General features: G+C 39.4%; 1 protein-coding gene across 1 annotated transcript in view; it reads left to right on the top strand.

Moving 5' to 3' along the window:
• Window positions 1-6,716: 6,716 nt before the first annotated feature.
• The window catches only part of MRTFA (myocardin related transcription factor A), an 84,878-nt gene continuing 65,559 nt past the window's right edge, over window positions 6,717-26,035 (top strand). The window contains exon 1 of the mRNA XM_066320097.1: window positions 6,717-6,772. The gene's annotated coding sequence lies outside the window, so the exon portion shown is untranslated. The remainder of the gene's footprint in view (window positions 6,773-26,035) is intronic.

Raw genomic sequence — 26,035 nt, 5'->3', positions numbered from 1 at the left:
TGCACACACATGCTGTTGCTGTTAGGTGCTGGAGGTTGCTTAGCAATTCTTAAATCAGTAGGAAATGGCTATTGCCCTGGCAACTTGGTCCTGTAATGCAAACAAGGGAAAGCTGTTTAGAAAGGTGTCCTTTCTTGATTTGGCAATTGCATGTGGTTTGGTTTTTTCTTTCCCTCTGTGCTTTTCTGATTTTTACTCACTTATTTTAAAATTTCTTTCATGTTTTAATTTTAAGTTAAAATTCCTCTATATTTTACTCTGATTATTGAGTTTTCATGTAAGGGAAGGTGGTAGTCCTTGGTTCATTTAAATACCGAGTGTCAGGATCTTAATTATACCATGTGTATGTGAATATTTCCAAAATCGTGCAGGGGCAATAGCATGCTCTCAGGAGCCAGGAGTTTTTAAGTTATGTTGCTATAAAACACAAAACCACTGTCACAACAATACAAGCATGAACTATGACACCTGGGAGGAAACCGATCTGCTCAAGAGAAACAGTGGACATTTATCATAGGTTAACACAGTTTGGTTTTTGGTTAATGGAATATTGCCCTGCCAGGACCTGGGACTTTGTTTTGGAAAGAACAGGGACCTCTCAGGAGGCAGTTCTTTCTATTGGCAGGTGGTTTGACCACTAAGAGAGTTGAAGGTGACTTTTGGTAGTACCCATGTAAAACGGAGTGTGCGCAAGCCAAGTGTCTTTTCCTCCAGGTGACACAGCCCTGGGGGGAGGCCCAGGCTCCCGGGCCCTGCTGCTCGTGGGTCTGGCTGTGCCGGGGGTGGAGGATGGAGCTGAGATCCCTGACTGCTGAGCTGCTCCAATCCACAGGAGTTTCTACCCCCCTTCCCCATCAGCGCGGCCTTGAAGTCACCTGCAGCCTGGAGAAAAGAGGACCTGAGCAAAATTTAACTCTAACTCTTTCTTGGCACGGATAAAATTTCCCAAGCCCTAATTTTTTCCATAGTGTGAGAGATGACCAAACTGGGGGCATGTAAAGGGACAATATGGAGATCTAAAAGTCAGTAAGGGAAGAGTGACCTCTTAGGTGGAAGGGATGACAAGTTGCCTTGGTCCTAGGCTGAAAATCTCCTATGAGTTATGGTAGCATACTGTAATATCAATATGCTAGAATAATCCTTTAAATTGTGGTCAAAATGAATTGGGGAGATGATTTGTGGATTTTAAAGCAAAGGTATCTGTGATTTACTGAGTGGATATTGAATTAGAAGTTGTGATTGGGTGATCCCATGAGAGGTTTGAACAGAGAAGGGAGAAGACATCTTTGTATACTCTGGAATGGAGAATCTTTTGCCTTTGAAGTTGTTTATCTTTAGAAGTGCCACCCCAAGGTGTGAGTCTATGGCCCATATGTAGTCACGGGAAAGGCTGTGTGATATGGGAAGTTCCACAACTGCAGAAGTTTCCTGGACAGGCTGCGTTTGTGTGAGTTAGAAGCCGCAAGCAGACTGTTTCTCTTGTGGAAAGTTACCAAAACTATCTCCCCGAGGTAAAAAAATAGCAGACACTGAATTTGGTAAACCTGAAACCACTACAACATTACTTGTACTTGTAAATAATAACTACTCTTCATCCATGTCTAACTTCTGAAGGCATTTAAACACTTCAATTTCAGATAAACAAGACAGTCAGTTTTGCACAAGGTATAAGATTAAGAACCACGGCCATAAAGAATTTTCTGAAAAATATTATTTTTATCAAACTTGCAAATTACAAAGACTAAATTGCTCTGAAGCTTGTTTTACATGGTAGCTGTTTAAGTGCATCCTCTTGCCATTGCAACACCCTATCACAGTAAACACACAGGAAACCTGATTAGTTTAGTCATTGATAGAAAGAGTATTCTGCTTTACATTTGCCATATGACAAAATTACTTAGAGAAATTTCTCTTGAAGCTGCTGATCCAGGATCACTGAAGGGTAGCTCAAAGCCTGGGAGATGAGAGGGGAACAAAGTAGACAGTACAGTATGGAAACCTCTCTGACCAACAGTCAAGTAGTGAAGAATAAACTGGGAGGGGGAGAAGGGATTAGGATTATTTTCCTGTCATTTGAGCTCCATTAATCATCCCATCATAAAGGCAGACAAGCACCAATGTTGGCACAGGGAAGCAACAACGACATTCATCCAAAACTGCCCCTTTTGGCAAGAGGCAGCTTAGACTAACTTAGCTGTGCCGTACAACCACGTCCTCTGGTTAGACACTGAACTGGCACTGCCAACAAAAGGAGTAGTCCAGCCTGCTCATTCCTCACCTCCTGTCAGCCAGCCCAGGCTGAACCAGATCAAGGATCTCATCTGTGCCCAGATGGATCTGTTCATGCACATACACACAGACACTGCTGGTTTTAATCTGCATCTGTTGCTGATCTGGCTTGCCGGCCAGCCACACAAAAACTTGGTTGTCATGAGGGAGAATAAGGCACAAGGAAGTAAAAAAGAAATCAGGATGGCTACTTTTGGTAGCAGTCATCTAATGGCATTATTAAATGATTGGACACGTGCACTGTAGTGACACAGCCGTATGTGTAGTTGGCAATGGACTGGGGAACTGATTTTATTGAATACCCAGGAAAGAATGTCTCTTTTTCAGCTAAATAGATTCCCCAGTCAAAGAAGGGGCAGTGTAGCAACAGAAGTGAGCAGCGGGACAGTGGAGGACTTAAAGGTTGCTGAAGCTGATACTGCTGCTGTAAGACATCTGTGGTGTCACAGCTACTCTTGTCTCAGCAGCAGTTGGCCAAAAAGTAGAAAAATGCCATGATAGAAAGCTTTTTTGCCTGGTAAGGCAAGAGATACAAATCCTTGAGGGTACTTACTCTGAAACCCTTATAGAGGATAAGAAATACTAGCTCTTAATACTGTCATTTAGCTTCTGGGTGACTCACTTAAAGATCATGGCATGGCAACATTTCTTCATGGGAAAGTTTGTACTCTGGTTGGAAATTACAGGAAAAGAAGCATTGTAAAATTTTAATTAGGTTCTAGATATTAGTGTATATAACTATCTGATTGATCATTCTACAATGACAGTTATAAAGTGATATAACCGTCTGGGAAGTCTCAAAACAGACTTAACGCTGGTTTGCAGAAAAGGATTCCTTGTCTTTCACAGGACTTCCAAATACTGTAGTTGAATGTTAATAAATCCTCAAAGCATCTTTCAAATCCCTCTCTGCCCTCATCAGACTTTTAAAACATTGAAAACATTTAAATCAAACTCATCCAGTTATAGCTTTTATTATAGTCTTGAGGACTAGATGTCTTTTTTCTTTTTTTAATTGTGATGATATGTTCCATACCAAAACTTGGCACTGATCTGAAAAAAAGTTCTCTTTCCCTTAGGAAGAGGCTGGATGTTTGGATGTACTAGTGGTATCAGCTGGTTCTGTCCTTGTGAAGTGCTGGTGATGCTGCACACAAACTGCACCAGTGACCCAACTTAGCTGGAGTGTGAACCAGAAGATTGGCTTTTACACCTGGTTTATTGTGTGTCATTGCAGAGTCTTGTGCTGGCCTGAAGTGGGAGGTGTTGTGAAGGAAGGAAGGAGACAGGTTTACCAAATGCATTTTAATTGTTCGTAATGGTTCATCCCAGTTTTGTTTCATTTGAGTTGCAGCCCTACTCAGACTAACAGAATTGTTGTCCAGCCTGACTGATTTCTTTTTTTGTATTTTGTGGTGGTGTTCCGCTGTACCATACTGGTTCAACTGTGCCTTGTGTGGAGGAATTGATCCAGATGAAATATTGCATTTCAGCTGAATCAGCTTTCTGATCAGTTCACAGTATGGCTCTACTACAAGCAGCCCTTCCAGCACAATTCAGGACATAGTGGCAGAGCAAGAATGAGTGTCAAGCCAAGGTTTGCTTGAGCTGTGTTCCTTTGATGTGGGACAAACACTGACTGACCTGCCAACTAGGACTAAGATACCTTCCATCTGTGTCTTTTTCTATATGAGTTAGGAAATGTGCAGGTCCAGGTGCAATTCTAGATAGTCCAGCTGCTGTGATGAAGTTCCATTGGACAATTTAGTGGAGAAACTCTGGTTTATAATTTAATACCAATTATATTGAAATTATAAACTTTGGTGTGGTGTTGCTCAAGGTCACATAGCAAAATGGTGTGTGAGCACCAATCTCTTGCTCCTGGTTGGGCTGTCGCTGGCTCTGCTGGACTGCTCTTTCTGTGATTGATACTGTGCATTTCTATAAATGATACAGTTTCAGTGGTCTGGCTACTGTCTATATACTGATTAGGGAAATAACTGTTGTTAAAGTGGTGTTTTGATGTGATTCTCCTAGTTCATCATGCCGGTTACAAATTCCTCTTAAAAAGAAAATCCAGTATGTTAGAAGTTCTTAAAGACATTTGCTATTTACCTAGTTGAAGCAGATCTTGCATATATGAGACATGTCAAGATTTTTTTTTTCCCTTTTGACAAGAAGAAGGAAATCTTTCTTTTCTGGGGTAGATTGAGGACGGGAGGTTGAGAATTCTGCCACTCCATATCCGTGTGGGGTGTGTTAGATGTCTGGCACCTGTTTGTGATTTCATGCCTGGCTTCTGCGTGATCTGACCATCATGGGGAACTAGGCCAAGTGTAATGTCTCCAGTATCTCCTTCCATAAGGCAGGTTGGCTTTGGCTCCTCTAAGGTGGCAACAGCAGCACTTACCAGCCAGGCTCCTGGGCAATTGCTCTTTTAGCCTCTTTCCACAGGTCTCCCATCCTGCAGGGATAGGGCCTGAGGCCAGCTGTATTGGTTGTGTTTTAACTCTTTCCAGCCTTTGCAAAGGTTGTTGTGGTGTAACAAACTCTGTTCTTTTAAGTCTGTGGTTTAATGGTGTGTCTTTTCAAGTTTTCTCTATCCATTATTAAGAGAAGGGCATGATACTATTTTTTTCTCTTTTCAGATTACCATTAACAATTTGCTTTCAAATAGATAGGATTTCATGTTTGCTTTAGACAGGAAAAGTATCAAGGAAAGGGATAGGCACTTTCTAGCCAAATTTTAACTGGCGTAAAAGCAAATACTTCATATGGCAATAAGGTTTGACTCAGTCTCATTTGTTTTATTTTAACAAGCACCAGCTTGAGTTGGTGGTTTTTGTTGTTTCCTGTTTTTTTTCTACACCCTTCTTTTCTTTGCTCCTCTTCAGATCATGACATAGGGTCCTGGGAATGAATGTCTGACAACATGGATGAAATAACATGTTTTCATTACCAGTGAATTCTTAATGTTGTCTTAAATATACACTGAAAAATTTTTTGAAACAAATATTTGTACCACTTACATAACTTTGTTCTGGATATTACAGAACAAATGGTGCTAATCAACCAAAGCATGCAAGTGAGCAAAGTGACTATTTGAGCTTCTTTGCCAGTTATCAATGTGTTGATGTTGTCACACTCATCCAGGTTAATTATGAGTGTTAAGTGGAGAATACTTAATAAAATCTGTATTGTTAAAATCCTTGTTTCAAGTTCATGCTTTTTGATTATCCTGATGGTTTTGGCTTTGCTCTACCTGCGTCTTTTTGAAGTTGAAAGTTAGTATCTGTGAGTACCTTTTGCTTGCTAAATAATAACACTGCAGCTGAGTCTTCAGAGTTGAAACTGCAGTGTGCTAAGAAGAAGGAGACTTCTGTCCTCATTAATCGAAACCAAACATGATTGCCCTTGTATAAGGTCTTTTATTGTTTAAATGTTGACACAGTAACCATTTCACTGGAGACTTACAGCTGGTTTGCTTCTGTTTAAATTACTGAACAGAAAAGAATTTTAATTTGAACGTGGAAGTGGCTTTCGAATACTTATTTAAAGAATTATGGAAATATAATAAAACAAAAATTACTTATTTTATTAAAACCCTTTATATATTGCACATTTTGGTTACTGTAGCTGAGGTTTAAGACAAGAAAGCTTTTTTGGTTTTGAATATTTTTCTTTTATTCATTTTTACTGATTGTGAATGGGGACGACCGAATGGAGCAAGAGGATTATTTTTTGACATACAGTTGATTTTTATCTGAAAATCCTCATTGGTTGTACTCAGCTATCCTTCCAGGTTCATTATGAAGGATTAATTTACCTGACTGGATTTCAAATAAGCTGTTGTTAAAACACTATTGTTGATATAAAGCTCGGTAGTCAAGAGTTCAGCAAGGTTCCAAATAGACTGACTTCACTGGAGTGAATCAATCTGTGTCTTCTCAAGACTGAGTTCCTAAAATACCAAAAAACGAGAACATTCTCATACTTTCTAGGAAAATTATAATAATCTCTAATTTCATCAGTAGTTTCTGTGGTGATGCAGGTTTTTAAAGTGCCGAGTTGAGCAGGTTTCATTGGATTTCAACTGATGATGATGACACAAACTCAACCTGTTTCTCTATAGCACGGAAGACGCCATGATGAACTGGACGTATGGCTAAGACCCCCACGTGAGATTGATGGTCTGGTTTTTTGTGCTGTTTTGTCCTGCAGGTTGCCATCACGAAAGCCAAAGTGGATTTCTCCGGGGTGGTGTGCCTGCCCCCTTCCGTCATCGCTGGGAATGGGCTGGACGGAGGAGGGGCTGGCGAAAATGACGACGAGCCGGTGCTGCTGTCCCTTTCGGCGGCCCCCAGCCCGCAGAGCGAGGCTGTCGCCAATGAACTGCAGGAGCTCAGCCTGCAGCCCGAGCTGACCCTCAGCCTCCATCATGGCAGGAACCCCAACCTCCCCCCACTCAGTGAAAGGAAGAATGGTGAGTGGTGCGGCGCGTCGCACGTGGCGCGTCCTCGCCAAGGGGTGGTGTCGTGGTAGATGTTCTGATAGCAGGTCTGCTTTTTATTGCTTCTTACTATGGGGTTTGTTTTGTAGGGAAAAAATCGATCATCTAGAGTTCACAAAACGTATTTACGCTGTTCAGTTGGAAGGATTGATGTTAGTGGCTGTGGAAGTTCCACGGAGTTCCAGTGATAAATGCTTTGTATTATTATTTTAGGTGAATAGCAGAAACAGCTTCCCTGTTCTTTGTTGTGACTGAGTTGTGCAAAACTGAGACAATCAGTCAAAGGAAGTGTTAGCTCACCTTCAGACTGTAGCCATCTGTAGATTTTTCTTTGTCACCTTGGTCTGTACTTGTCAAGGGTGAGTAACTTTTTCACTGCAAGTGTCTAAAAGGTTCTTTCAGACTTCCTGCCTGGAAGGAGAAGCAAGACCTAGAGTTAAAAATCAGGTGTCCCAGTAGGCCTTCTGATCCTGGAGTGAGAATGGCCTGTGTATGTTTCTCAACTTGCAGGTATCTTATGGGCAATTATATAGTGGCTTACAATATAGTGGCAAAATACAAGGTCACTCAGTGGCCAGAATACCTGGCTTTGAGAGGCTGTTAACTGTCTGAAGCTCAGGATCACCAAGCTGCCCTGAAAGCCTTTGCATGTTCAGCCTTATCGTGTGAGAGAGTGATGAAACCATTTGATAAGCAGTGGCTTCTGCTTGTGAATTCCTTTTGGTGATCTCCCTTCACTCCATCTTCTGGGGTATATTTTGGTAACTCTTGGCAATATGATGGTCTTGCTGCAGTCGAAATTCATGCTGTCACCTGCAGGGTACTGTGGATTTGAGCATGGTTGAGTCCTGTGTGCCTTAGTATTGGCGATTATGGAGTTGCATGACACAGCATATGAGAAGTGTTGGGGAGCTTCAGAGTGGCTTTATAGCCAAAACATAATGCTTATGGTAAAGTGATTTAGTAGGTGTGCACTGAAGGGCAGTAATTTGGATTGAAGGGGTACCTCACTTAACATGGCTGGATCTTTATATCTAGAAAATGACCATGCCTTTCTCTGAATGGTGTATCAGTATTATGAAATTTGGAAGAATTGATTAACCCACAAGTGTTGGGTTTTTAGGAAGTATTAAAAAGAGTTTCCTCATTTGTATACATTAAACCATCATTATGTGATCACAGTTATATTTACAAAAAATGAGGAAGATATAAATGGCAGTAACACAAGAAAAAACTTCTTATCCTTAATGTTTGCAGTCTCCTAAGATAAAATACAAAAGATGGAGATAAAGGTGGTGATGGTAAATAGAAGAAAATTGGAATGTTATTCAGCAAGGTAGACTGTGATCTCACACATCTCAGCTGGTGGTAGACTTGGGCATTTTATGGTTATGAAAGCAAGGAGAGATTTGAAATGGTATTTAATTGAGATAGCAGTGGAACTGATAGAGCTGGAACATGAGAAAAGTGTATGGGCCTTTGTTTCCAGCACCTGACAGCTGGCTACCTGAAGGTGTGATTTTTTTGGAGGCAGGGTCCTTCTCTTAGCCAATAAGGCATGATCAAGGATCCTGAAGTGGGAAGAAGCAGTTTATTTTTGGTGCCACTGGGAAAAGGATGCTAGTGCTGGGAACAGATGAGAGTACCTTTCAGTAAAATGAAACTTGTAGCAGCACTTTGAATGATATTGTTATAGTCAGAGGAAAGGATATTCTGGCACAGGAACGAAAGTCTTTACAGGATTCAGTTGTTTGGATGAGTTTAAAAATTGGTATTTTGGGAATATTTAACAGAAATAGATTGTTTTCCTCTATCTGAGTAATGTTATTTTTATGGAGTCAACTTTGAAGCAGCATCATTGTGGTCTGCAAATCTGCTTGACTGGAACAGGTAGAGTAGAACTGTACTTTAAAAGAATTTGAGAAGGACCACCTCTGCCCATATCTTTTGCCAAAGAAAATTAGGATATTCCTGCAAATGACTCATTAGGCGGGTCTCTTCAGAGCTGATTCTTTATCAGGGCTCAGCACAATAGTGGGAATTTTACTGCTGGAGGGACAGCTTTTCAGGTGAGGCATAAAGTCCAAAGTTCCTGAGCTAGATTATCTGAATATTCCTTATCTTTGGAGGTACACCAGAAGTACACAATGCTGTTTTCTCCTACACTGCAGTATTTTATTATGTGTTGTTCGTGTGTACATTCATAAAAGTATAATGGGAGTGAAAAGTGCTGTTGAAATATGGTTATTTGCAAACTGTCACAGCATAAAAGAACACTTGGTTTAGTGGGCTGCTAAGAAATTTAGTGAGCTGTTAAGAAATTTAGCTGATGCATTTTGAATTAATAAATGTCTTCCTTCAAATGGGAACTTCTCAGTTATCTTGGAGTGAAGGTCACACAGCTGTTGAAAGCCGCTGAGCTTGTTAAAACTCCTTTCTTACAGATGGTGTATCTTTGTTGTCGTGCCCTCAGTTTCAAACATTTTAAAAAAGTTCCAAGATGATATGCCAGTTGAGATGGCAATCTGCTTAAACATTTGAGCAATCCAGAGGGATTGTAGAACATACCTTGTGCAGTGAAACTGCTTCTGTGATGACTTGCCAAATTGAAGGTGTGAGGAGGATTCAAGCTGAGTGGCAGTGGGAGGGGGAGGAGATGGTAAGTACAAGACTTGCTGGAAGCTTCCTATCTGTGTCAAAGGGTCTCCTGTTCGCAGTTCTAGACAGGCACTGCTGACTCACAGCTGAAGGAACTACTAATGCTGAGAGCTTCTAACAGATTAGCTCTTTCTGTGGCTTTTACTAAACAGACTTGGCTTAACTGTAGGTATCTGTAGGAAAGTATTATGTGGGTTTGTACCATGTTTGTTGCGACAGACTGGTTCTGGAACGTAAACTATTAGCTGAGTTAAAATAGAAATTTCTTTGGCTTGTGAAGCATCGTGGAATTATGTATACCATGGGAAAACTGGGAGTGCAGTCCTGTATATGCATGCTGCTATATGCCCTAGAACAGCAGATTTCTTTAATTTTTTTCCCTTCTCTTAGAACTAAAGAGCAGCTAGACACAGTTTCTGAGGGTTTTCTTGTTGGTTTTGGTTTGTTTCAGATCCAGCCTTCTCTTTATATTCTGCCTTATCACAGCTACACATTCTCCTGGAAGGGTGGGTACACCTGGACACATGGGTGTAAAGACCATGAACAACCTGACTGAACAGCTGCTGTTAAGTTACACAATTAAAGTGCAATAAAAGATATTAACTATATAGAATTCAAATATGAAGCATTTGAGCACAGATAGCTAGGAAACAATTTTTTGTCCCTTCAGTGGAAGAAACCTTACATGGTAAGGTGTTAGTGAACTATTTTGACACAACTATTAGGTTCTGTTCAGACATCAAGCTTAATGGGGCTTTTAAGGTGTAGTTATTTAATTTGTGCTTCAGAGTGAGTTTTCTGCCCCAATTTAGTTCTTTCTCCTTTTCTACCCATGTTCATCAAAGCCTCAACTTTCTTTTATTATGAGAGATTACCTATGACTGACTCATTTGTTGCCGCACAAGCCAGAAAAGGGCCATTATGGAGTCATCTAAAGCTCTTCAGTATATCTTGATTTTTCTCAGTTGCTTGTACTAAGATGCTGAGATAACTTATCCCAGCCCTTAGGGCAGGGTTAGAGCAAGTCCCTGATGGATGCATTTACAGGGAAAAAAAAAAAAAAGAAAAAAAAAAAAAAAAAAAGAAAAGGAACCACCCCCCCCCCCCAGATGATAAATATACATCTCTTAGGTAGTTTAATAATTTCTAAAATAAAAGAAAAGCCGTCTTCTCCTTAACTTTCATTTGAAATTATGGTAATGGCTCTGCTAACTTATTGACCCTCTCTCTTGACCTGTTTTCCTCAGATGAGTTCACAGTTATCTTTGTCCAGGGGTCATGAAAAACATTGGGTTAGATTCCTCTGACACTCCTGGTTTCTTCTCACTGTGGGCTTGTTTAAGATGAGGTAACATTCTTTCCAATGTTGCATTTTATGATTACTGTTTTGGAGAGAACTTGCAGCAGCTTGCAGGTGTTTGATGTTTTCTTGATCTTGGGATGCTTGCCTTCTACAAAGTACCATATGTGTTGGTGGAAGAGAGTCTAGTTGGTATGTGTGGAATTTCAGTATGGCTCAAGTCACATCAAAGGGATGTGCTTTAGGTATGGGAAGGTTCTCCTGTCAGTGCTGTACGAAGCATGGGATAAATAGTTGCTATGTAAGCTGTTAGTGATTACACTCAGAAATTGCAGAGCCGAACTTTTAAAATGCTTCTAAAGAGGTAATTTAGTGCCTGCGTTCTTATGCCCATTTACTATTAAAATAGATGAGTATTAGGGCACGTTATTTTATTTTAAATAATTGTGTAGGTGATTTGGTCCTATAATTCTTTTATTAGGCTATACATTCCTATCTCCGTCCTCTGCCATCCTGTTCTCGTTTTGAATTGCCATTATACTAAATATAGTTAGATTCAAATATTTCAAATATAACTTATTATAAGAGATTTGCAAATGTTACTGTGGTCTTCTTGTTATTCTGACTTTAAAAACAAGACTAATGTTTTCTTAAAATCGTGTCATAAACTGTCATTTAAAAAAGTAAATTATGTGACTCATGAGCCCATTTGAGAAGCTAGGCATGTTTACTTATAAACAAGGATGGTTTTTTTTTTCCTGAGAAAGGGCTTCAGAGAGATAAAAGTATACTGTAATTGTTTTCTCAGTTTTTGAGGTCTGGTGGTTGGTGGTGGTTCTACGTGGTTGTTTTTGGTTTTTTGGATTTGTTTTCTTTTGCTTTGTTGGGGTTTTTTTTGTGTGTGTTCGTTTGTTTGTTCTAGTATATATCTACCGTCTGGAATAGTGTGACTCAAAGTTACATTTAATTACCAGCTGGTGGTTACTGCCTCATCCAGGACTTAGATGTAAAGAAGATTAAGCCTGTGTTGTAGCAAAAGGACCAAGACAGGAAATACATAGCTTTTTCTGATCTGTTCTTCACACACATTCCAGTGAGGCTTGCTGTTTTCTGTTGTGTGTGAGTAAGGGGAATGCTTGTTAGAACAAAAACAACCAGTCTGTCTTGCATAGATTAGTGTTACGAGACTTTGTGTCCCAGGAGACCATAAATTTAGCATGCTGTCTGAAAGTTTCTGATAGAGCTGTGGGATCCAGAGCATGACAGAAATGACTGGCCTGTTACTGATGGGAGCTACCAAACAACTGAGAAGTGGTAATCTCTTGGAAATATTTTAAACAAATGTTTAAATAGTGATGGGGGAATAGCTGAGCTGGAAAGAATAATGCCAAAGGCAGCTTTAACATGGTGCCTTTAACTAGTTAGCTCTCAACAAAGTTTTTGTTCTTCTCAAGTTAACAAGACTAACACCCTTCTACAGTCACTGGCCCATAATATTACTCTTCTGTTTTTCCTTTCTATTTTCTCTTTTACTTCAGTTTGCCTTTGAGGTGTCAAGATTCAGCGCTGCCGGTTAGACATACAGTTTGGTAACTATTTAAAAAAACATTCCCTTTTCATGAGCTTAAACTGCTTGCTAAACAAGTCAGGCCCAGATAATGGGCAGCTGTCTGTGTAAGGACTTTTTTGCCGTTTTGAGTGTTCAGGGCAGTAATGGGAAGAGGAAGCCTGGCTCTTTAAAGGGAGGCTGCCGTTCAGCAGGACTCTCAATCTGTTCTACTTAAACAGCCAGCATCTGCTTCAGGAAAGAAAGATTGCACTATTTCACAACAGTCAATTGCTGTTAGTCCTTGGCCGGCTGAATCCTAGCTTTGGGACCTTTGCTGCTTCTGTAACATGTGGCTTTCTAGAACTCATTTTTATTGAAATACTGTCAGCCACTTGTGCCGCTGTAGCTCTGCCCCTGTCATGATCAATACATTGTCACGAAGTATAATGAAGGAATCTCTGTTGGAAGATATCTTGTAGTGTAGTCTTCATCTTCCTTCCTGGTAAAATGAGCAACATCCTGCTTAATGCATTAAATTTCATCTGCCTCTTTGTGATCACCAGCAGTGCACACATGCATACTTCTGAGAGTTAAGTTTCCAGTTCCTGGAAACTGTAGGAAAGATTTCCTTTCCATTTGGATCATACTGCTTCCTCTTATATTTCCATGTATCACAACAAAACCAAACATACCTTCCGCTAAAAATGGACGTTTCCTTTATTTATGATGCATATGAATATTCGGAGTAGGTGATAAAGTGAGTTATTGCTGTCACTAGGATGCCTGAATTCTCAGGATACAGTGCACTGCTGCAGTTCCTTTCCATAATTGCATAGCAAGAAGGAGCATTTTATACCTGCGATTTTCACCTATGCTGGCTGCAGATGTAGGACTGCAAAGGTGGCATTTGAGTATGAGAGAAACCCAAATGAGCAGATTCTTGTCCTTTTACAACACACTACTGATGTATGGAGTGTGAAAACTAGATAAATACTACAATATCATCACTTTTAGGGGTTTTCCTGCATTGTTTAAAGCTGCTAAATGAGTTTTTCCGGCCTGTTTGAAAGCTCCAGATGTGTTTGTGTGTAGGAAGGAAGATATGCCGCTAAAACCTGCCAGTGCTCTTCCCTCAGCAGTTGAGCAGCTGTTGGGGAGTTCTTAGAGCTGAGTGGTAGAGAAGTCCTAAAGTTATTTCACTTTAGAGGGGTCAGAGAATAGGGCGTAAGCAGTTTTGCACAGCTAGCTACTGGTTTTATGCATTTTCATGAGTACTGTTGTGGCAGGAGAAGGATTCTGACTTGGTAAAAAGGGATTTAAAATCTAAATATTTCTCTGTATCTTGGATGTGCACAGCTCAATATATTTTAGTGCTTGGTACAAATATATGCAGTTACTTACTTAAGATGACTTAAAGAGAAACGATGATGAGCCTTGTGGAAAGATGGGGAATAAGCAAAAGATGCTCTGGAGACAGAAGTGTTGGAATTAGTTTGTTAAGATAATTAAATTATCTGTTGGGCAAATTACTTGAGACTCTTTAGAGACCAAGAATGAATTTCCATTCTGTTGACTTCTGATGACTAGAATCATCTAGTGAGGAAAGACTTAATTTTATTTTTTACTCAACAAATACTTGACTGTAAAAGTTTTATCTGCTGTCCCAAATAATCTGAAACTGATCATGTGGATGTGGGAAACAAGACTAAGTTTTTTTAATCCCTATCTGGTTAGATGGAGGCTGTGATCCATGGTGGGGAAAAGTCTGAATGACAAAGGGCAGGTTTTTTTGTTTTTAAGAAACAGACACTACCATCTATTAGAGTAGCTCAGGTTTAGTGATCAGCAAGGGGAGTTCATATGGGGAGTAGTTTAATAATTGAGAAAAAGGACAGGCAAGGACTGAAGAAAAGTAACTGATTTATCAGCAGGATGTATATGACTTTGGCCATGTTGTTTCAAAGCCGAGGATGTCTGCATGTTTATATTAACACTGCGTCTCCTTGTCCTTGGAACAAAATTGTCTCATCGGCAGAGGCCCTTAGGGCATTGAAAGTCTACCCAAGATGTCATCCTCCTCTTACAAAAGGGGAAAATCTGCCAATTCTAGTGCCTCTGACTCCTTCCTCCCCCTTCCCTTCAATTTACAGAGCATCAAGGGGCGGACCTTATTTCTGCAAACTTCACATCTTGCTCTCCCTTGAAGTATTAATTTTTCTCCTAGCAGTAATTTGATCTTCAGCTGTTCCAACTTGCCTGTAGTGAATAAGCAGAAACTGCATATTGAAAGACTTGAGTTTTCTCACTAGGCACAGTTTTCATGGTGGAAGGATGAGAATTTCTTGCAAGTTTTGAATGAGATTAAAGTTGAGAGGTCCTCTGGGATTACTTTATTTCTTCAACATATCTATGCCTATATAAAGAGAGGTCTTTAAGGACTTATAACTATTGAGAAAAGGATTGACATGACGCTGCTGGAACCAGAAATGCAGATGACAACACTCCAATCAGGTACCACTCCAAACATATCCCCTGGTTAATTTTTGCTAGTGAATCATGGTTGCTGAACTATATAAGTGCCAGGAGGCTGTGCGACTTCAGATAAAGACAAATTAGAGAACTGTGGTGATTTCTTGTGCAGATTGCAGATGGGTACTTTTTGGATGCTAAATACTATTTAATTTACAGCTTCATCTGAGATAAAATTCTCTCTCTTTTCTTCCCTTCTTGGTCTCCAGTGTTAAATTTACATGGCTTATGAAGATTAGAAAATTCCAGTCAAAGCTAAGACTTGTTCCTCCATTTAGCTTTTGACTGATTCATGTGGTTTTACTGTTAATTATTTTCTGATTAAACATATTATTGATACTTTGGGGAGATTTTAAATCGTGTAGTTTGGGAAAAACTTGTATTTTAAACTTCCCAATAGCTGTTTTATGTCTTGAAAGTCTGTTTCCTTGAGAATGACAATGGTATTTTATTGACATGATTCATTTGCAAGCACTGTGGCCTTTGGATTCCCCGTTAGATATGTACATGGTCGCATTTCTCACATGTAAGCCATGCTAGAATGAGAATTATCTGTTAATGGGAGCATGAGATACTTCTGTAGAGCATTTTTATCTGAGGCTCTACGACATTACGTAGTCATGAAAATAAATACGTATATAGATATGAGCGGCCTTTGCTCTATGGATGGGAACAGAGACTGTAACCTTGGTAAGATTTGACCACAAGCTTGTAGTAGCCTAGGAGTTTGGGTTTGTGTGCTTTTAATCTCTTGGGCAGCATTATCTGAAAAGCAGCACAGAGGTAATGCCAAAAGTGTGAAGACAAACTTGTTCCTCAAAGTCAAATGCTTTTCGACTTCCTTAAGTCGTGCCTGGGAAAGAGACAAGTAAAACAGTAATTTCTTAGTTTAATTTTTCCCCCCAAGTTGCTCCCAAAATTGCTGGGTTTTCTTGGTTATTTTCAGGTGGGATTTTTTTTCCCCTTGAATTGACCATTTTGATTTCCCTAACTAATGTTTTTGTGTTTTTAAAATATGTGTGAAGGTTTTGTATGTCGATAAAGATCTTGTATGACCTTTATTTTATAGTCCTGACATATTCTTTGTTGTTTGGAGAACCAAGTATGGTTATTTTGTATCTCCTGTTGTAGACAGGAAAGACAGGCCTACACCTTATGTAGTGTTTATCTCAGTTCAGAAAAGGGTTTGTACATAATACATCATTCCTCTGGTTGTACTCTTGCAGTCTGAATTTTGGAGCTAGGACACTAACAAGGTGTCTGGTAATGAACAGGATGCATATGGCAGGATAGTAGCTAATCTGGCTTTGTTAGAAAGAAACCTCTTATGTGAAGGCCTGAAAAAAGATGTTGACTTTAACATGCTTTGTTTCTAATAAGTTTTTTTATTCCCCCGCCAAAGAGCAGCCATGAAATTTATATTTCAGGGTTCTTGCGACTGAATTTGTGTATTATTTTCTCAGGAAACTCACATAATAAAGTAATGCTTGTTAAAATTAGGAAAACAGTCTTTGTATTAGTATTGCTTTTTCTCAAAACTTCATGTGGCTCTGTTTCTTGTCTCTTCCAAATGATGGTAACTCCTGAGGCTTTCATTTAATCCTGAGGGTTAGAGTTTCTGCCATTAAGGAGTACTTGTATGGAGCTTTTCCTTAAGTCAGCTAACCCTAGTCCTAGATTATGCAGTGGTGTTCTGTAACATTGAGGCAATTTCCTAGCAAGCTTAATTTACCTAATGAGGGATACAGATTTATTACACCTCTTCCATCAGTGGCCACTATCTTCCCTCCTGGATCAACCACTGCTGGAAAAAACCTTAAGCAGGAAGCAGGAGAATGTTTGCGTAAATGGATTCGCAAGATTGGTGGGGAAATGGAGTGTGACAACAGGAACATGTGAATAGTAAGTTTTAAAGATCTTTGTTGAATAATGGAAGTGTATTACAAGCTTCTAGATAAGGAAAACAGCTACTTGCTGAAGAGGCCAGTTTGTTCAGTTGTAATATTTAGAGACTTCAGATGTTGTTGGGTTTAGTGAGGTAGCTGTGTGTTGGGCAAACTGTTTGAGACTTCAGAGGCTGAAATTGGATCTCCTGTCTGTTGCGAGCTAGAGTGAGGAAATGAGAAAAATCACTTAGCTGAGGAAAGACTTGACTTCTCAAATCTTCTTGGTCCTGATATTCATCTCCAGAAGCCCTACTGGAAGGATGGAAGATGGAAACAGTCCTGGTCAACTCCTCAAAGTTTCCAAACAACCACTGGAGAAATAGGAGCATCATGGCCAAAGATAGGTAAATAAATTATCCTGGTAGAGCTTAAACAGCCTGCTCTCCATAGATGAAAAGTTCTTCAAGACTGCAGGTCATGAGGCTGTGCTTATTTCCTATTTGGGTATTAGTGGGAGTCCACTCAAAAGCAGGAGTATCTGAAGCCAATGCTGACCCAGGATGCAGTGTCTGTATTCCATGTTGGTGGGCACACTCCTTTTATACTAAAGATGAGGGAGCATTCTTAATGTTCTGGAGAAAGAATTGCCAACTGGTGAGGGGGACATTACAACTTTACTCTTCTGGGAGCAGAATAGTTGAAGCGGGGAGAGACTGTTTCTTCAGAACAAAAGCTAACTGAAGCAAGAATAATATGAACAGTGAGGTGCACATTGTATTAACCAGAAAAAAATTAAACACGCCTGTCAAACTGAATAAAAGGGGAAGTAAAACCAAATGCAAGTGGTGACAGTGGAGGAAGGAAAAAGTAAAAGTGAAAATCAAGCTGAAAAGACATTCCAAAAAAGCAGTAGACCCAGAAAAAAAATGCAAAAATAGGACCAAAAACATAACTGCTCTATTTGACATCTCATTGGTCTACTGAGCTTATTTAAGGCATTGATATTGCTGATCCGATCATTAAAAATACAGGCATACACAGTGGGGTGAAATTCTGCATTCAGTTTCAAGTGTTTCGTTTTGGAACCAGCCCTATGCCAGTTTCTGTGTTTTCATTCTGCTGACAGTGAAGCTGATGTGCAGATCTGTACTGAGCTCTTAGCAGTGGGAGCTCCTTCTTTAGTGTTTTTTGTCCAAGAATCACTTGGTCTTTTTTGCTGCCTTGTCTCTCTCAGCACCGGAATCATTTGTTTTCTTTATATTTATTTGCTGATTCCAAAAGGTTGCTGTTTCCTTACCATTATCTACTTCAAACTAATCTGCCTATGGAGCCTCTTTTTTTGTTCCCCTGAAGCCTTTTTGTTATTTGTGTTGTTGTCTATTTATCCCATGTAGAGATCTTGCAAATTCTTCTGCTGTTGGTCCCTGTTCAGTCAGGATATGGATTAAATAGTTTTTGTCGTTACTTGGCTTTGTAACAGACTGACCACTGAAGGAATGAGTCAAGAATATGATTTTTTCCTTTTCCTTTTTTTAATGGAGAGGAGGGCTAGAAGCATACTTTTTTTGGGACAATATGCAATTTAGTAACACTTAAATGTTTTTGAACGGCCATATAAGGGACTCATGCAACTGGAGGAAATCTCGGGAGTCTTGGCTGTGCTGCTGGCCACTATATGCAAGTTCTATGTTTAGGCAACAAAGACAAACTTTCCAATATAATTTCACCTTCTTGATAATTGTATTTGGTTTTGTCACAAATTCCCTTTTCTGGCTTCTGGCAGGCGGCTGGGCGTTGCGGTCGCAGTCCTAGTCCAGGGCAGTGAGCAAGGGGGCTGCACCACTTCCCCCAGGGCCCCTGAGTGTCCTGGGCACCCACCAGAATATTGGGCTAGGAAATGACGGGACGGGCCTCACGTGCCACTCCCAGTAATGAATTTATGAACAGAAACAGAAAGTGAGCTTTACTCGAAGGCTGGGCAGAGGTGGAGACACCCGACAGTGGACTTAGAGTGACTCATTAACAGGGGAGGGTACAAATACAATGACCAACGGGGAGCACAAAGGGTGAGGAGTAACCTGAACGTGCCACTGGGCTGCCAAAGATCAGGAGATTTCCAAAGTGAGAGGGACTAGCACAGGGTAGGATTGACAGGGGGGAGGAGGAACAATGGGCAGATCCAAGGGGTGAGTGACAGCTGCATAAATTAATGCAGTTAGGACTAAACTAACTGTACAAGGAAGGAGGCGAGGGGCAGGGTACAGAATAAACCATTTGAGGGATTAGAATTAGGAAAAAACCACATCACCATAGCTGGGCAGAGGTATGTATTCAGTACTCATACAGAGGTGCAATCAGCCATAGAGAAACCCTAAATTTCAGATTGTTTTTTCCTGACATTTTAGAATAAGATGGATAAGTGTTGTGGTCACTTAGGGTCATGTAGAGTCTAACAATGCATTGCCAGAATTAATGGATGGTAGCACTTGACCAAATGGCCACTTCTGTTAATGAATTCTATTTCCTTATGGTTTTGCTCTACTTAAAACCTTTGTTTACTGTTCTGGGTAGCTTTGGTTTGTTTCAGAGTACAAGACTTGTTTGCCCTGTCTTGCTATATATTGAACATTAATAATTGTCCCATTTTAATCTTTCCATGAGTACACTGAAAATAAATCAAGATTGTTCAGTGTAGGGTAGTCTACTGAATAGCATCTTTGGGTTTTGGTATGTTTGTTCTGTTGACCTGCTGGAAAAAACTCTTGAAGTCTATTAGATATCAAGGCAGGCATGCAAACCCAGAAGCAGGTGGTTCTAAACTGTCAGAAGTTTGGTTTAGATGAACAAGAGGGTTTTTTCCATGCATATTTAGAGAACAAAAGAAGACCTGTTTTGAAGTCAGCACTGTAAATGAGCACAGAAATAATTTAGTTCTCTGTAATGGATAAAACTTGGCTTCTGTAGTCTAAATTGCTTTGCACCCAACTGGTTCTGAAAAAGGAACATTTCTTTTAGCTAAAAATTAGTGTAATTTTGAATCAAATGTGAAACTTCCCTCGTTTTCCAGTGAAAAGTTGGATTTTTGATCTATTTTAGCAGATTAGGGATATATTAAATTCATTTTAGGAAAAAGCGGTGCTGATCCCTTCATTCTTTCTTTTAAAACACAACCCCCAGGCTCTTTTGCTTCCTTCTTTACAGGATTTAAGTTGAAGTGCTTTAGGGATGTCAGCTGCTAAACTGCTTTTAATGGGAAGAAAGGGGACAGAGAGTATATCTGTGTATTCATAGAAGGGACACATCCCCCTCCTCGGCTCTTTCAGGAGTGACAAATGTCAGAGCTGAAGTTTGTGGTTGGTGTTCTCATTCCTGTTTCAAATAAATTTAAAATTCAGTATTGGCTTTTAGTACGTGAAGAGTCACCTTTCATTGATGCAGTAAAATGCCTTCTAATTTCATCTGGTCTTTTTCAAGCCCCAGTTACAAGGATTTTTTTTTACCCTGGCTATTTTTTTTCATTTTCTAATGAGAGATTTTTCTAGTTGTGAGATTTTATACATTAAATTTTGTTCGAATAGTAGAACTTGTATTTTTCTTCTCTTTTTGTCCTCCCTCCCTCCAGCTTGGAATTTCAAGATTGCAAAGAGTTCTTGAATGAACAGAATTGGGATTTTGGTTTTGGATGAAGGGTGGAGCTGAGGGGAGAACATTCCTGGCTCTATGGTTTGCATCATCACTACTTTAAAAATAGAACTTTTGATTTCTGCTTGGAATCTATGGCATTTGGAAATGTAACCTTTTGTATCTAGGTAGCAAGTTCCTGGGGAGTGTAAAGAGTTCCCTGGTTGCTGGTACAGCTCCCCGAGTGTCTGTATCCTGAGTAGTGACCAAATCACTTCACTGGCTTTTAACCAGAATCCTGCATGTGATTCAAAGGCTGTACAAAGTTATGTGAGCTTCATCGTCATCATGCAGTGGGAATTCTTTCCGAAGCAGCAAATGGGATGTTCCTGAAGTCAGCTTTAAATATGGAAATTTTTGTGCTGGAGCTACAAACTGCACAAAGTTCTGGATTGGCTGTTACAAGACGTGGAGAGAGGAGTGCACAGCTGTTAGCTGCACATTAGCGAGTTATTCCATTCATGAAAGATCTGAACATAACCTTCTGCTACCTTTTAATCCCCGTGATTGACTACTGAGTAAGCAAATCACAGTGTGGTTGTGTTAGCCAAACTAGAGTTAAAAGATTATACTGAAACTAAATAGATAAAGGATGCTTTTTTTTTTTTTTTTGCCTTTTTTTTTTTTTTTTTTTTTTTTTTTGGTCAAGAATGACAGTCTACAACAAAGAGTACTCATCAGGATAATTTAGTTGAGCAGTGCTTATTTCTACTGAAAACCTTAAATTTAAACAAGAAACTCCTGGAAATCTCTTTAACCCTGTAGTAAGTACTTGTTGAAGCCTTAAATCATCTTTTGAAAATAATATTTTTTTTCTCCATCTGCTTTGAAAATACTCTGTTTATTCTTTTTATACAGTAAATGTTACCCTGTAGATTGAGAAAGGTAGAGTAAGGAAAAAACCACTCAGGAGCTTTTTGCCCTTATCCATTCTGTGAACTAAGATTAACTTGCAGGGTGGCACAGACAGGCTGCACTTGTTCTAAAACAGTAAAGATGTGGTAGACACAAAATGATTATTCACTGACTGCTTTGTCTTCTTATGGCTCTAGCTTACTTTAAAATACAGCTTCTGAGAATTAACTTTAAGGGTGTGTGTGTGTGTGCATTTAAACCAGTTTCCAGTGTATGCAGTAAGATTGTCATCCTCATACTGTAATTCTTTGTATCATTCATTAATTGTTATTAAAAACAAAATGAAAGTTTAAAATGCATGTAAAGTCATGTCAGGTTTTATGTGTTGAAACTGTAATCAACACAGAGTTTTCCTTTCTGTGAAATTAATGCATTATGTATAATGCACCCTGTTTAGTTGACCACTTTAGACCCTGTGAGTTACCCACTTATTTGCATGATGAATATGAATCATCGTTTCTTTAGGAATATAGTTGAAGTGCACTGGAAAAATAAAGTGATTGCTTTAATCAGTTTCTTATTTGGTGTCTTTAGGCACAATTGTATCGGAATTGTATTGGGATTATGTACATAGGCTCAGACTGATAATTTTTATCTTTGTGGCTCAGGCAGATCATAGTCATCTTTGTGGCCTGCCACTAATTTAGCTTCTGGATTAATGTCTGAACGTGTGCTATGCTGAGTCTCTCTGAACTGGTGTGATGATTACACCACATTTTTTGGCTAAAGGGATAAACTGCAGACACATCCCTTCTGTCTCCCAGTGACCTGGTGAGTCCTTGCTATCCAGTGTTTGCCAGATTTAAGGAATGACTAATGTTTGACAAAGTGCTTAAGTTTCCATGCCTGTGTGATAGCAGAAATCTGTATTAGTGTTTATAGTCAGGATTATTTTTTTTTTTAATAATAGGATCTAAGTCTAGGCTACATTTTGATTGTAGGCATTAAAGTACAATTTTTTTATGTCTAAGCATCAATGTCAATCAATCACTAATGTTCTAATGTGAGCCCAGAGCTGTATAGATCAGTGGTAGGGATTGTAGGTAGCTGCTGAGGTTTTGGAAATGTCTCTGATGTTATTGTTTGATGTTAGTGGAAGCTATTGCAAATAAATTTTCGTATTAACCTGTTTGCTGTCTGCTTTTACCCGTCTGAAATGACTCCTGCACCACAAAAACCCTCTCCAAAACCAAACAATAAAACCTGACGAAAAACCCACCCCAAAATCTGAAGTAACCTTTAGTACAGCTTCATATTGCATCTGGGTTCTTCTTGCTGCTGACCTGCTGTACCTCAGTTCAGAATTACAGCACCCTCTGCTGTTCTGACCTTAGGGTTCTTCCAAGTTGAGACTGCCACTTGTTCCAAATTGTCTTTTGAAATGGAGAACCCTCTGCTGGTGTCTTGAGGTGGTCTGGTTTTTCATTTGTGGTGAAGGAAACGTAAGCCCTGCTTTATGGAGGTGAAACTGGAATCTCTATCTTAATAGAAGAAATATTGTTCTCGTTTCTCCTCAGTTTCTTTGTCAAGAGAATTTTATTATCGAAATCAATATAGGAGACTGGTTTAATTAGATTGGCACAGCTCCCTTTTCTGATTAACCCTAGCGTGGCTTAAGAATGCTGTATAATTTAGCAATACTTTAGGTAGGTAAGAAGTCATAAAGCAACCAAACTGAAATTACTCTTCAGGGTTGTGGAGCCCCCTCCCCTGCTCCTGCAAGTAATCCAGTCATATAGTCCCCTACATACATTTATTGAGCACCACTTTAAAAAGTGTTAGATTTCTCACTCATGCTGGAAAGCTGTCCTAGAATTTCTCTCTTTGGTTAAAAGTCTTCTAGTTTTCAATATGAAATGAAAGTGTAAGTGTCAGTGGCTTTCAGTGCAAATAACTCCTCGTAGTTAAACTGATGAAAAACTTACTGCAGGCAAAATACTCTCCCTAGAAGAAGCTTCATCTACTTACAATATTCTTAAAGTAGGCAAGTGCTAAAATAGTATCTGATAATGTGACCTGCTTAATGGTTTTTTTATATCTTTCTGTAGTGATGCTGATTTTAAACCAGATCCTCTACATAATGTTAATGATGCTTCTCAGACATTATGCACAGAATTGGATCCCCAACAGGATATGAACCTATTTAATTATCCCTTGTGAAAAGTAGGTTGAGAAATGTATTTTTGTTTCTTTACAGTCTTCATTTTCTTTGCCCTGATTGGTTTTTCTTCAAAAATGAACATATCCCAAATAAAGAAGTTGTGTCTTCCATTGAAGCTCAAGCAGGCTTGATCAGTCTATAATCATAAGTGACCTTGAGGAGGGTTTTTTTTTTCTCTTTTTTTTTTAAATTCTGCTGGAGATATTCTGGTTGAAGCTGTTGTTCCTTGTGTATGTTTTTCAATATTTGAGATTTGGATTTTGTGTTCACTGATGTCAACTCAAATATATGCCTTTTAAAAATATATTGAGTGGTTTTGATTTATGAAAGTTACTATGTGATACTTAAGGTACCACTGATGAAAAATTGCAACTTCCAAAACACTTGGTTCAGAAAGTACCTTGAGCTTGACTTACTGCAAAACATTTCCAAAGCTTAGAGCCTTTAATGTTTTCAATAAAAACTGAAATAAACAGTAAACACTTTTCAGTATAACTTTGCTGATTTCATGTTACCTCTAGGTAAGTAAGAACAAGATCCAGATTAGTAGACTCCTTTTGGAAAAACTGCTGTTGATAATCTTGCCTTGAAAACTGAGACATCAATGAGATTCTGGAACATGTAGTGTGTGTAAAGTGGTCTCTCAGGCACGAAAATTTCAACCCATTTGCAAGTCAAAGCATCGTTTAAGTTTAAGCTAGAAAGTTACTGGCAACTTTAAATAGGCCAGAAAGGAAAAATTTTAAACAGACTTGGAGTGCTCTACAGAATTTTAAGTTTCTTTGTTTGTTTGTTTTTAATTTATTCTGATTTCTATGTAGTGCACAATATACAATCTCCATTCTGGGATTTTTAAAAATTCGTTGTTCTTTTCTTATGCTTATTTTTCTTCTTCTCTTTGTACTGGGCTTTTGCATTATGGTGATAGACAAAGTGTCTGCTTATAATAAGAGACTGCTCCACTCCTCCCAGTTTTCCTTTTAGAGAGGCAGTCACTGTTTGCTGTGATTGTTGATTTAGTGCCTGGGAAGAATGAGGTTTTTTTTGGACCCCTTCCTCATCTCTCTCTTGCTATGGGAGCCTGCATCACTGAGAAATGTTTAACCTTCTGGCCCTGACGCAGAACTGGAAACTGCTGCAAAATCTAGAAGCTAAAACTGGATCTTGAAAATGTTATTTATGTGAACTACTCTTTCCTTTGATTTAATTGGGACAGGAGATTGCAGAGCTTGATTTAGAATTTTGAGTAGTAACTAATTTGGAGAGTTAACAGGGGGGAAAATAATTTCTTTAGTGAAAAATGGTGAGTAACTGATTTAGGGGAAGAGGAGAGAAGAGCTGGGAGCAGAAAATGGAAAAGTGTGGGAGGAGTTAGTGGAGAAAAATGTCCTAAGATCATAATTCCGGCATTGTCAAGTACTTGAGTACTTGTTTCTAACTTGTATCAGGAGGTTGGGTGTGCACAATTTTATTCCTCTAACAGAAGTTGGTTGTGGAGAGCCAGATGCCTAAATTGTGGTGGGAACCTTATTTCCAGGAGGTTGATTTAATAGCAGATACTCCTTCTTGTATATGTCGTATTTTCCCAGACTGTCCACTTTTTTCCTTCTGCCTCCTCCCCCATCCTGGACCATGAGGGTTCTTCCAACGCTTCTGCAGGATTTCCAGATGTCTGGCTGCCCTACTGCAACTACGCTCCATTGACTGAGAGGGAAGAAGACATTCAGAAATCCCAAACATTTCTGCAGCATAGCCATGATAAATCTGACATATAACGAACTGTTGTGCTTGTGCTAATTAAGTATCTAGTGTGCCTGTAGCACAAAGAGTAATCCTGATGTGCCCACAGAGTGTTGATTTCATTTCACATGCTCTGGCTGTGTATACACAGCACATGCCTGTATATGCAAGGTATTCCAAACAGAAATGTGGCAGCTCTGTCTTGGGACCTAATATCTTTATGGTAAGCTAAAATAAAGAAACTAAATTGAAACTAAACTGAAGAAGCTTCTCTCAAGGGTGAGATAACATTAAACAGTTTGAATGATTCTCAATGATTTGTCATGACCAGTGGAAGGGAGGGGAAGGGGTGCTTTCCTTCTCTCCTGTATTACAGCAGCAGCAGCGGCTCAGTGCACCTGCTGCTTAGCCTCAGCTAGCTTGGACAATTGGACTTCCTTGTGAGGGGTCTAATTCACCTTTGAAAACAAAGCCATTAAAACACCCTCACTTTTCTGGTGTATCAGTGACCCTAATCAACTCACTGAACTTTCTTAGGAAACCTGGAGCCCTCAAAAAGAAGGAATGATGAGAGCATAATGCTGGATTATTTCATCTGGCTTGGGTAATATCACTTAAGCTCTGTACTGAATTGTGAAACTGAGGAAGCAGATAAACAATTTCAACTCTGAAATCATAAGTAGGGTGAGAAAACTACTGAACTCTAGGTCATGGAGCCTATAAACGTGGCAGTGGCTGATTAGTAAGTCCAAGAGAGAAAAGTTTGGCTAGCAAAGAATAATATACAGTGCACAATAGACTCAGAATGTGAAGAATT

Source organism: Sylvia atricapilla, chromosome 5 (genome assembly GCF_009819655.1).
Source record: "Sylvia atricapilla isolate bSylAtr1 chromosome 5, bSylAtr1.pri, whole genome shotgun sequence".
Taxonomy (NCBI): domain Eukaryota; kingdom Metazoa; phylum Chordata; class Aves; order Passeriformes; family Sylviidae; genus Sylvia; species Sylvia atricapilla.
The sequence above is the reverse complement of the archived record's forward strand: the minus strand, read 5'-3'. Positions and strand labels throughout refer to the sequence as shown.